Source organism: Genypterus blacodes, unplaced genomic scaffold, assembly GCF_046128005.1.
Source record: "Genypterus blacodes isolate CSIRO-AG114 ecotype Tasmania unplaced genomic scaffold, CSIRO-AGI_Gbla_v1 ptg000052l_1, whole genome shotgun sequence".
NCBI classification, from domain to species: domain Eukaryota; kingdom Metazoa; phylum Chordata; class Actinopteri; order Ophidiiformes; family Ophidiidae; genus Genypterus; species Genypterus blacodes.
In genome coordinates this window covers 3,993,750-4,007,500 of record NW_027466864.1, presented here as the reverse complement: position 1 = coordinate 4,007,500, position 13,751 = coordinate 3,993,750, and the positions used below count along the sequence as shown (strand labels likewise).

Below are 13,751 nucleotides of genomic sequence, written 5' to 3'. Positions count from 1 at the left end.
CTGTGTAAGTTGTGTAAATTGTGTGTAAAATATCATCTCCTTTAAGTACAAAGTTAGAGCAAATGCTGAAACAAGTTCAAGACAAAATCTTCATCTGAAATGAGTTTTTCTGATAGAAACAGTTAAGTCATTTACATAATCTTTAAATTTCACAGATGTGTTCCAACCATTGGTTGCATTACACACTTGGTGTGGGGGAGGAGGTGCTGGTTGACAGACACAAAAGACAGATGCTGCAGAATCTCACTGCTTTAACATCATTTAACTTTTGTTTCTATTTCTATGTCATCGTGAGTCGACTTTGATCCATGGGGGCAATTAAATGAATCCATCATGCCAGCGGAGTAGAAATCATCATATGGGTGTCAACTATTCACAAAGATGCATTGCTGATTTAATGAGACAGAAAGCCTTCAAGTACAAAGCAGCATTAGTGTGAGAGAAAGGTTCTTTCCAAACCAGTCCAGATACTTACAGGGTCAACAAATTGTATTAAAATCAAATGAATTCAAATGAAATAGTAAAATTAGAAAGTGGTGACATCATAGCATTTCAGTTAGTGAGGATTGTCAAGGAAAACTTCATGTTCTTTTGCTAGTGTGAGTAAAATAAAACAATCATCTATCATTTAATTCTATGCGTTTCAATAAACTAAATGTGCATCTGGGACATGCATCCAGCTCCAGTACATGAAACTCCACACTACTGACCTGAAAAACCATAGGAGTGTACATTTACATTGAACAACAATGCTTAGGTATGGGACAAGTACATTACCAGTCTGCTAAAGTTTGAAAGTTGAAAGCAAATCCCCCAAAAAAGTAACATGGAACTTATCTGAGAACAGGGGAAGAGAAAAAAACAGATAGCTAGAGGAAGCGAGTGGTGGATGCTCTGTGTGAGCGGCATGCAGAGAACAGCGCTTACAGTGGCCCTCTCTGTTTGCTGACTAATGAGCGAATGAGTGAATAATTGAGTGCAGCCCTCCCTGCATCTCCCTGATTAGAGCCAGACTGGGCCCCTGAAAAGGCAGAAAGACAGGAGTCAGGTCTTTCTTTCTTTCCATTTTATCTTTCCATCTCTGCTATCCCCTGTACCCCAGGCTCCACCGCAGAGATGCTTATCACATCAGATAATACATCACACACACACACACACACACACACACACACATACACAAGACACAATCCCACACACACGCACACAATTGTACAGCGAGTACTGATTGCTGAAACAGTGTATCGTCCAATAAGACAATACCCACTGCATAATTGGCCTAAAGGACAGCGACAATGACATTAGCAACACAGAGAGACTGAACAGAACAGCTCAGACCAGAACAGCACTCGTGGCTTTTGTTTCACAAATTAGATTGTGAGTGCTTGTTGGATCAGCAAACCACATGTTCAGTTAAGTGTCCCAGGAGAAGGGAATGATGAAGATTTGTTCAAAGTGTGCTGAACTAGAGGTTCAACGATGAAGATTTAAAAACAAATCAATCAACGACAAAGGAAGTTGAGTTTAATTTTCCAAAGCGCTTAATGGACATTGTTTTCATCGATTGACATCTCTTTTGCTCCAATCCTGCCTTGTTTCGTGGAGATATGACGTCAAACCATTGAAGGTGACCCAGCAGTCAAGCCTTTCTGAAGACAGTCAATGGGGCAAATGAGAGTTCCATCTAAAAAAGGAAGGTACAAATGCAGGTTTTGCATATTGATTCAGTCAGAGTATGAAGTGTATAACACATTTTAGCCTTCCTGAAGAGTATTCACCTCAAACTTTCAGAAAACTTCCACACTGTGAAACAAGATTTAACAATGCTTCTCATTGGTCTATATTGCTCAATTTGGGTACCAATCTAGACAGGAGTATTCAGATGTTAAATATGGCTCCTGTTGAAAGCTATTGATAAGAAAGTACAAAAATGTATATTTATTGAAAAACATGTGGGCTTTTTCCTGTATTTTCATTTATAATGATCATAATTCAACTCATGGAATCTCATGATGTCAACAATTGTGAGCTTTGCTGTGTGTCTGTGATGTGTTTATAAAGAGTCATAAGCATAAAATAACAAGCAACAAACACAGCCGCGCTCTAACATTACTGCTTTAAGGCGTTTTAAGATGCCAGTGTGGAGGGGGCTCGTTCTCTTTCTGCTAGGCTCTTTCCTTCCCAAGGTCTTGCTCGTGCATTCTCTTGCTCTTGCTTTCTCTCTGCTTCCAAAGTACTGACTTTATGTCTGTTCTCTTTGCCAGTTTGAGTTGTTTGTGGCTCCAGTGTAATCAGACTGATGCGTGAACCTATAAATATATAAAAATAGGGTTCAGTATTTCCACAGAAGTGATTTAAAGAATTTCAATCCATAAAATCTTATATCATCATACGAGAACTCTAGAATCTTCCTTATCTAGGAGGTGAAGAGAGTGTTAGTCTTGGCACTTACATGTGACGGCCTCTTCAATGGTGGGAAGTACTTCAAACAAACTGCTCAGCATTCTGTTTATTAACATATTTTTTTATTCATCCATCTCTCTTCACATTGAAGAGTAAAGTTGTCTGCCTGTTTACATTCTGAGGTAGCTCTACTGGATCTTTGCAGTATGGGGTCCTGGTTTGGTCAGGATGTAATGCACCAAGCAACTCAATACCTAAAATCTAATGGATGAATATCTAATGGATGAAAAGTTTAGGTAAACTATATAGATAGAAGATATACAGTAGAAGATAGGAGGGTCTTCAGTTCATGAAATAGACATAAAAAACATTTCTCTCCTGTGAAGTAGTGAAGTACCTGTACCCAAGTGCTTAAGAGATCCTAACTTTAAAGGTTGAATTGCAGTCTCACAGCCTAGATGTTATAATGTATCCAATTCAGACTGACTGTGACATTCCCCTGTCCTGTTAACATATGCTAGGCCCTTGATACATATGCATAGGCCCTTGATAATGATAATACTTTGAAACTGTTAAGAGTGGAATTACACTACAAATTGCCCCCCTGCACTGCAAACTACTGAGAAGCTGAAGCCTAGTAGCTAAATAAGGTATTTCACACCAAGAAACATCTGCTGTGAATGTGTAATTCAATGCACCACACAAAAACGTCTGGGCTGAATAACTTGTAAGTATCATTGAATTAACTGGAAGGTGATTGTGCGTAACGTGGCTCTTTAAAGCAGTAGAGAGTTGGGGCCTGTACTGTATGTCTGACTAATTGGCCATACCTGCAGCAGGAAGTGGTAAGAATGGAGCAGAGTGGAAGGGCAGCTATCCAAAGCCTGCAGTCTGTTTAGTCTGCTTCTATCTCGGCTCTATACTCTTCTCAATTAGAGAACAAACTGCAGGAAAGATACTAAATAAATTATAGTAATAATAATAAAAATCAAAAAATCAATCATTAACAATGCTTTTCTCTGTTCAACTTTGAGACAGCTTATTGACCATGATCAATTTTTTTTCTGTCCAACTGTATACATGCATGAAGGAAAGTAAGTGTGACTTCATACCATTTAACAGGGGAATGAGAGTACGTCAATCAATCTGTACAATCCACCTGTTCTGTTCTGTCTACATATAGTTCCCTCTGTAAAGGGCTGCGTCCTGTTGTGCTGTGTGTAACTCACAACATCACAACACTGAATATGTCTGTTCAAGTTAACTACACGGGATTTTGAAAATTCTGTTTTGTTTTTCCTTTACCCAAACCTTTGGCAAGGAAAAGTATCCCTTAAAGAAATGAATAAATCAGTGTATGTTATCTGACCTCACTGTAATCATGAATGAATTGAAAATGAATGCCCTGAAGACACACCGACTGAGACTAAGACTGGGAAATGTTTTTCTCTCCTAAGTAATTAAGCTATTAAGAGCAAAAACAAAATAACATATCATCCACAGGATGAAGAGAACCCTCTTTAAAATGCATACAAATTCATAATGATATCCAACAAGAACACAAAAGAATATGACTTCCCCCAAGAGGAAAATAACATTACAGCAACAGTGTAATCAGTCTTTAAAATGTAACTCAAGAATATATTTAGAGCCTACATAAAGTATATTGTGTTAATATTGTGGTAAAAGGCCTTAAAAGAACATTTTCTATTCTATTTTAGTTTTTTCAAAATGACCAGAAACAGAGGTCCACACACGGTCGATGGAGGCTGATACTGTGTGTGTGTGTGTGTGTGTGTGTGTGTGTGTGGGACATGTGCCAGTCTTGGCATGGTTAGATGGCTGACTGTGTGCCTCCTGAGAGGGGACCCAGGGGCACAGCAAATTGGCACAGCACACCACTAAGTCCCACCTGTGTGTTTGTGTGTTCATGTGTTTGCTGTGCATGTGTGTGTGTGTGTGTGTGTGTGTTTTATTTTTCTGGAACCCTCTGGCTAAGACTGGCATCAGTCATGTAAAACCTTCTCTTTTTCTTCCTTTCTTCTTTTTCTCTTTCCGTCTCTTTCTCCCATTAACTCACCTCTCTAACCTAGCTTCCATAAACCCATCCTGACTTTTCTTTGACTTTTGGCCGTTTGACATGAACATTATGTCTTAAAATAGAATAAGCTGCCCAAGCAGCTCCGGCAAAAACAGCAACTTCTGTCATTCAAACAACCAGAATTAGAAAAAGACAGACATTTTACAGGCAAAAGATAGTTTTGAGGATTTGTAAGTGTTCCTTGAACCTTGAACTTTCAGGCATGTCATTATATGTTTGACGGACAGCTTAGCTGACCAGAAGATGGAGACACCAATGAAGAAAACTATTGTTCCTCAAATGACAAATCCTGACATTTGTTGATGACTATCAGAGCTTTTTAAACTGCAACCGCTGCCAAGGTAACAAGCAACCTGAAGATATTAGGAAGTGTCCTTTCCCCTGAGAATGGTTGTCTGGTAGCTTGTTTAACAAGCTGAGGCAAAGGACAATAAACTGTCCATAGTTATTGACAAAAAGGTCAAATTGCAGGAAGCAAGTTTGCCACTCAATGCTGTCTGAGAACTAACGTCACGACATCATGCTCATTATAGGAGAGTGAAGATTTCTGCTTTGTGCGAATGCTTTCTATGGCCATATGAAATGACCATTGAGGTAAAGTTTGCACCATTTCTCTCTCTGTTTTTATCCACTGTAGTGTCTTGAAAAGCAGAGACATTATGTGTCATGAGAACTGACCTTTGTAAAGGACAGATTTGTTCTTCTTTACCAAAGGAGAAAAAGGCCCCAGATCATACTGCTTTTCAGTACAACCAAACAGGCATCATCTTTCCTACATTCCTTTTACTTATATGAAACAGTTGCACACACACACACACTCACACAAATAATTTCCCATCACACGTCAGATTTTTACCAACAAGACTCGGTCAACTGCTCATTGTTAGTGTTAGTATTTTATTAAAGCAGCACTAGAGAGCAGAGAGAAGGAAGGAGAGATAGAAAGGGATTTGATCCTCAGGGCAGAAAGTGAACACATGTGGTAGCAGAAGCAAGGGTCACAACCACTCATCTTTCTTTTTGCCCCCATGTCTATAACTTTTCCATTCTGCTATTGAACCTGTGCCAGTAAAGAGTAACAGATCAGATAAAAAAAAAAGGGAAGAAATCAATTCACGTCTCCCTCACTCATGGGTCTTTTCTTTATAAAATTAATTGTACATGTTGATCTAGTCATGTCTGGCCGAGTCCTTTTGGAGTTTTTTGGATCATGTTTGGACTGTATTCCTTCCTGTTGAAGTTATTCTTATCGGTTTATCATGAACACAGAGTGAGAGTGAGAACATTTTCCTCTGTGCTCTTTTGAGAAAATTACACACAAGTCCATTCAAAGACAGGACAAATCAACCAGAACCTTCTCAGACCTCCTTGTCCAGTAACCTTGTCAATTTGTATGATCACACCTGCATCATCATCATCATCATCATGATCATCATCACCATCATACACACCTGGCTAGAAGTCTTGCTTTGACTTGAAATGAAAACAAAATACTCAAACTTTCACAGAGTTTAAAAGTAATTAAGTTCCTTTATTCAAATTTAATAGTACTAATACTGACCTTTTACTTTTGATTTCTGATGTAACAAATTATCATAAATAATGGGCAAAATGAATGATTAAAAGTGATAATAAAAAACTGGATTGCAGAAATATTTCAAGCAGACTATTTCCTTTAAACAATAGCACACATGTGTCCTCAATCTTATAATCGCTCATTATTTCAAATGGACAAAAGTTCTCCCTGAGCCGTTTCAACTCATTTCAGAGAAGTTTTTATTTTAGGATACCAACACGTTGAGCCTTGTCTATATGCACGAACCTTTCTCAAAAATGTAATGAAGGATATCACTACGAGTTAGACAGGTAGACAGACAATGTACGTCACGTTACCAGAGAGAAAGCTAAACAAGTAGACAAAAAGACAGACAGACAGGTTTTCAGATAGGCAGGCAGACAGATTAACTGTGTGCTCAAAGGACAAGAATGTCATTGATCTCCCAAAGGACAATACAACGGCGGGCCCTCTATGCAATGTCGCTCTCACACACAACCACACACTCACTCACACACAAACACAGGGGTCAGATCTTTTGGGGGTGGTGATGAATAGAGTATAATTCCTATTCAGTCAGATTGAAACTCTCTAAATCTATAATGAAACATTGTCAGGAAGCATTAAACAGCATGCCACACAACACACAAGTTTATTCTTTTAAAGCCATGATTCTTTCATCACTATTGTCTAACATAGAATGTAATTTACAATGTTCAGCATTTGTATTTGTATTGCATTTGTATTACAATGTTATATTTCTCTGTAAAAAGTTGCTGTAATCACAAAGCAGAGTCAGTCTATAACGTACTGTGTCAGGAAAGCAAAGAGTTGGGGGATTCCTAAATGTTCATCATCATATTTGTGTATGGTAAAAGTAATATAAGGAAAATGTAATGATATTAAATGAGACAGGGCGGATGGCTCTGCATCTCACCATTAAGGAAAGGCAAGCTCGGCTGTCTCGTCGTATTTTACCACAATTTGGGGTTCCTCTGCAACTGTCTCCACTGTATGTTGTTTGGCTGAAATATGGAGGGAGAGATGGTTCTCCCATTTCACTAATGTCACATAATTCCCCGTGCTTTATCCTCAAAATCACTAACCCTAACATTCCCACAGTGGGTGTGTGATTTCGTTTATTAAATTGGACAAGAGTAATCTCGGTGTCAGCATGCACTCTCACTTATTCCAGTAGCGGCCTACAAAAACAATTATGTTTAAGGATCAGTTTTCCACACACACACTTCAATCTGGAATGAGATCCCATATTACATTGGAGAAATAACCTCAATTACACACTTTAAACAGACATATAAACTATATCTCATGGAACAACACACCTGCAACCACTGACTCAACCCACATATAGCTTCTTACTCAACTTCAGTCCTCTCCTTATTCTGTCATGCAGAACAGGAACCTGCCGGAAACTAGTTGAAACCAAGTCAGGCCAGTTCTTTCCCTGTATAAATACAAATATGTAAAATAAAATAAAATACATAAATGGGTTCTGGCATGCAGGAAGTAACAAAGCCATGTCGCTAAAGGTCGCCCCTGGAGGTCGGCGTCACTGTAAAGTTACAACAACACAGAGATCAGGAAGTTGTTAAAATGTGTTGCGTTAATGGAAACATGGTTACATTCAGCGTCCAGATTCCTGATTCTGTATGGACACAATTCTGAGCAGCAGAATCCTGGTTGGCTCACTCTACAGCTCTTCCAATCCAAATGAGGTAAATGGGCTGAATGGAAGCTTTCACACATGTGTGTAACCACGCCAAGGTTAATTATAAATTCCTTCAACCTTCAGTTTTGATTAATTCTGTCTTTGTATAGAACAAGTATTGCTCTGGTGTCCTTTGTTTTCACATTTGCAATGGTAATAATCCTATAATGGCACAGAAGGCCTACATGACATCGCAGTAAGATATGGCCAAACTAAAATAGCTCCACACAATAAGTACATAGAAATGATCTGTATTTACAAATGCCTAATATCTACATTATTCCGTAGAGAAAAAAACATGCATGTTCTTCACGTGGCTGTGAGTTACTTCAAATAAATTGCTTTGAGATGCAGACGATATAAATAATGAACAACTGCTGTAAAAAAAACAACCAATTACACAGATAGAGGGGAATGCAACTGATCTCTGTCAGAGTGAGAGAAATGGACAGCGATCGATCAATGAGGATTCGGCTCATGTAAATATTTACAGCCTCACTCGCCAATACGGACAGAGGAAGTGCGAGGGGAGGGGTGAGCCAATGTGAAGAACAAAGAGCAACGGAGACAGACAGAGTATTTGCCTGTGTGAGAAAGACAGATGAGAAAACTGAGAGACAGAAAGAAACAGATTGAGCAGTAAAGCAGAAGTCATTGCTACATGAATGAAATGACACATCCACTCGTTCACACAGACACACACATAGGCACACGCACATACACATGCGCAGCCTACTGTGATGATGGTGACATTTACAGTGTGCCGGTAGTTGTGTGCGGCTGGCTGATGGCTCACAGCGATGGCCTTTAGAAGACTGACAGGCCGAAATTACCATTAAAAGCCAGCAATATTAACCCAACCCACACACCCACTCTCACACACACACCCTGAGTTCATTGCCATCTATTACTGCTCTGTGCAAGTTCAATAGCTTAATAGCCTCCTCATTGGAATGATTTGATTGCTCCCTCTTTCTCCTCTGCTCACCTATCTATCCTGCTCTCATCTGCTCCTGTTTCCATTTTCTCCTCCAGCAGCTAGACTCTCCCCTCCTCCTCCACCTCCTCTGCTCTTATCAATCTATCTCTCCACTTATCTGTTCCTCTACCCCTTGTTACTCCATGCCTATCTCCCCATTCCCACTTTCTTGGTTATGGCAGATGTAAGCTATGTTTTTATGCAGACAGAGTTAAATCAGTCACGCCATCATACAGTTTCATGGCAATGTAGCTAAATTCCAAATATTCAAGAATGTGCAGTAAATCTGCTTTAAGAATAAGAAGAGCATCTGCTACAGTATCTTAAATGCCGTGCACAGCCATATTGGCTGGTTCAACCTCTTCCTGTGTTGAAGCTTAAAGCTTGCTGAGGTTCTGCTCTTATAACTATAACAAACCTATCCAAGAGATGCCAGTCCAACATCATCAGTATAAAGCACACACTCCAGTGAGAGATCTAATCAACCAAAGTAAGTATAAACACCTGTATGAGCGTAATATGGCTTCTTATCTCCTCCATTATCATTTTCAACAGGGTTACCATTATTATTCCTGTGTGTGTGGACTCATGCTGATGCTACCAAACGTAAAATTCTTTGCTTTGGGTAAATGAATGGCATACCCGTATTGGCCAATGATATCTGGGCTTGTGGGAATTATATTAATTAATAGATTTGTATTGAGAAACTCGAAACAGCTTTTTTTCATCTGTAGGCTACCACGTGATAACAATGTTCAACCTGTTCAATTCAGCCAATGAATTCAGCTGATTATACATGATATCAAAAGTTCAAGCCATTCATGCAACTTTCCGAGGTGTTTGGGTGGTTTTAAAGCCTCGTACATGAGTGTGCTGCACAGCAAAGGGCTCCACCTTATGAACAGATTGAGAAAGTATTCCCAACAATATTGACCTTGGCAGTACAGACAGAGGGGTAGAGCAGAACTCAGCAGACAGACGAACACAGAGAGTTGATTCGGGGAAATGCGTGTCCTTGATGTGTGTATGTATGTGTGTGTGTGTGTGTGTGTGTGTGTGTGTGTGTGTGTGTGTGTCTAAGAGTGTTTAAGCGAGTGTGAAAGAAAGACTGGGCTTGTATGTGAGACTTTGTATGTGTGTGTGCATGTGTGTGTTATCAGGGTAGTCCAGACTCTGCTGCCCAGCCTTGTGTGAGATGAGACAGAACAAACAATTTACCACCATGAAACACACACATACAAGCACACACGCACAAGCACACACACACACACACACACACACACGAACACACACACACACACACACACAGGCACAGAAGCGGCTACTTGACAACTGTCTTACCCAACTACATATACAGTAGGAGGCACACACACCAGCTCTTCTCTTGTACGACATACATATAGCATACATACAGCACAGACATAACAGACTGCACATATTTAGACACACACACACACAGAGTCATTTCTAGTGGTAGAATGATCACAGCCCACTATTGGCCCTTATCTTAGCCTAGGGCGAGCACTTGGGCCTGTATGATGAGCAATATCTGCAGATGGAAAACTAACCAGCCATACTTGCTCACACACACACACACACACACACACACACACACACACACACACACACACACACACACACACACACACAACACTTCCAAATGATGGGTTATGCTGGATAGTCTTTATCACTGTGATGAAAATCTCTTTTAGCTAACACTTATCAACAGGCTGCTCAGAGAGTGGGTCAACTTCCGACAGCAGTTTGGAGCTGGAGATTCACCGACCTTACAGAAATGTGACTATGAAGTAGTGCTTTCGTACTAATTGCTTTTGTTGAATGTGAATTCTGGATCACCATCAACAGACACTTATTCCTTTGTCTATTTTTTGTTCAGTAGTAATGTGAGATGATGAACATGAATCTGAAAATAACTAAACAAGTGAGGACAGTATAAGAAATTACTGTAACACTTAAAACATGGGATGAGATATTCTCAGACCTGATCAGCCAGGGCAATTGATTAGCATCTTCAAACACAGACAAGAATTTCTCTTCAACTTTGTCCACATATGAATGGTGTAGACCAACAACTCGGGTCTGCAAATACCACAGCACTGCATTTACATATTATATTTTTTTAACTTGACTTCGAGTCAGCCAGACATCACAGCGGCAATCTGCAATAGAGGGAAATGTGCAAAAATGTGAAAGGTCTCAAGATACATCACAGGTAAGGATGGGATGCTCACATCCTATAAGTGTGCAAGGCACAGGGCAACCTGATCAGACACAGGAGAGGATGAAGCTCCAAGCACGCAGCGAAGGTAGTGACAGAAGAAGAACGTGTAATGTATCATTGGGAGCAACACAACACGACAGTGAGAACATCTAACTGCAACCTCATCACATAGAAACCATCAATCAACTAGCCTGGCAGGACAATCCAGGAAAGAGTGCAAATAGAGTGCCAATAGTTTGACGCAGCAGTGGATGAAGTTCAGGATAATGTCCTGGAAGATGAAGGCAATGCCAACCATCATTTGGAACATTGGTGCCGAACGGTTTGAGAAAAAAGAGGCAAGATCCAGGGCTCCTGTGCAGCTAAATATAGAGGGAAGACATTTCTTGGGAATTCCTGCAAAGAACACCTACCAAATTTTTCCAGAGAAACAACTTAATCGATATCTCAGTACAGAAGGGTAGAGACCCGGACTGTAACGACCACATAAGCGTCATCTTCATCAAATCATTAAGAATGCTAAGAGAAACCAAGGAGACTCGGCTTGACCTTGTCAATGCTTATTGATAACTGTCCCTCATAAGCTGGTTGATCCCACACTGCAAGGATATCACATCCCAGAAAATGTCCAGCAGGAGTACTTCAACCACTTCAAGGTGAGGTTTCCCTGGCAACCGTTCGAAAAAAGCATCATCACTGGGTGCACTATCTCTGTCATCCTGTTGTCAGTAGCAATGACTCTCTTGGTCAAAGCAGTGGAAAAGTATGTTCTTGCAAGTGGTATTCAGCAGGCCCCTATTGGAGCAATTATAGATGACCTGACAATCATGGCAAGACCAGTCCCCGAAGGTAGATGGATTCTGGAAGATGTGAGACTATCTGTGAGTGCCAGGATGGAGCTCATTCAAAGCCTTTAAAGTTGAGGAGCCTGGTCCTGAGAAAAGACCACATCCAGAACAACTTCCAATTTAGGATTGGGAAGTTCAGAAAATGGTAAATAACAGAGTTGAATGACAGAGAGAGTGTGCTGGAGACGCTTAGCCCAGCTACAACATGGAGGAGGGCCCTGCACAAGCGTGGCCTAAACCGGCAGGTCTCGGGCTACTAGTGTGGAGTCCTCCACAGATTCCTTTGACCGCTGCTTATGTACGAAGTGCTCTTAACAGCTGTGGAGACGATGGAGAAGAGCATCTTCTTAGCAGCTCCCTGAGGAGGTGGCTGCTCTGGAAGCAAACTGTCAACATCATTTGTGGAGGAATATAACACATTCAAGACTCGGCAAGTCATAATGCTGCATGACAGCAGTGACCAAAGGGTTCACCAGGCAGGCATCATCAAACAGGACGTAAGTGGTCAGCAATCAAGGCTATAACAGAGGCAGAGGCAAGGCTATGCCATGAGGACATTGTTGGAACAGTCAACCAGGAGCCTGTGTGTTTGTACCAGGGCAAGATGAAAGGATCCAAATGCTAAAAAATAGTGCAGCCTAGTCCAAAAAGAGGGCTAGATGGTGGAGCAAGAGGGCAAAGGAAGCTGGGCATGCTGGGACAGTATCCAAGGAAAATCTTTCAGCTGGAAGGATGTGTGGAACATGTTCGAAATCAAATTCCATTTATGTTTCACTAACACATAGACTTAGAGCCTTGAACATATAATATCAACCTGCCAGTCAAGCCTTACTGAGGGGACGTTCAGGTGGAGACGCGACCAAATACTGGCTGCGGAAACAACAATAACATTAATCAATATCCTGTATTTCTACTTTTTTCAATTAAGTATAGGTAAAATAGAATTTTCAATAGCTGCTTTCTGTTTTTTTCGCTCTTTTGTCTCAACTTTTTTTGAACTGGGGTTTGTGTTTTGTGTTCCCCTACCAGGTCTGCAGGCCTTTGAATGGACCCTTACGGAACCCATGCAATTACTTCAGCACAGGGTTCACAGCCACAATTCATGGCTTGTAATATCAATTAGCATTTTTCTCCCTGCACATATATCTCTGCAATATTCTCTGAACCACTTCACATTTAAAAATGGATAATTCAGCATCAAGTGTCATAAGAAAAGGTTAACATATTTGTATCTAGCAAAACTTTATGTAGATTGACTTTGAGAGGCAATTGTATGTTTTTAGTGCAGGGATACAGGTCCATTCAAACACCTTTCACCTAAAGTCATACATAAACATAAACATCTTCTTTTTATAAGGTAACTCCTTGAGTAATTTCAGAAAAAAGATCTCCAATTTCCTTCCCTTGCCATTTTTCTGTGTGATGATAAATTCTATAACTAATGCTGGGGTTTCTTTTTTAGAGATGCTTAACAGAATTCCCCAAAAGTGTTAGATGACAAAACCCTGGCAAGTTTTTATTTATTTTGGGCCTGCTGCCAAAAATATCAGCTACACACAGCAACACAGACCAACGCTAATTATTATTCCATTATATTTCTGTGAGCTATATCACTCATGCTACCAACGTTTGCTTTCTCTTCAAATATACAATAACAGTGAGCAAAAAGAACAAGTTGGAATTGAATCATTTGGACATAACTAGAGGTTATTTTCAGGATGATCAATTCAATTAAGGTTCCTATTAACAGATAACCCAACACATGCAGCAACTCTCCAAACACAAACATGAAAAAGAAAAGCTAACAAGAGTGCTAAAAATACACATTGGATAAGGAAGAAGAAATGATTACAAAAATAGCAGAATGAAGAATCTATACTGGGCCAAACCATCACCA

General features: G+C 40.2%; 1 long non-coding RNA gene across 1 annotated transcript in view; it reads right to left on the bottom strand.

Moving 5' to 3' along the window:
• LOC143000797 (uncharacterized) overlaps positions 1 to 8,209 on the bottom strand; it is a 46,546-nt gene extending 38,337 nt beyond the window's left edge. Inside the window, exon 1 of the long non-coding RNA XR_012963658.1 lies at positions 8,062 to 8,209. This is a non-coding gene — a long non-coding RNA (uncharacterized LOC143000797). The remainder of the gene's footprint in view (positions 1 to 8,061) is intronic.
• Between the last annotated feature and the right edge of the window lie 5,542 nt (positions 8,210 to 13,751).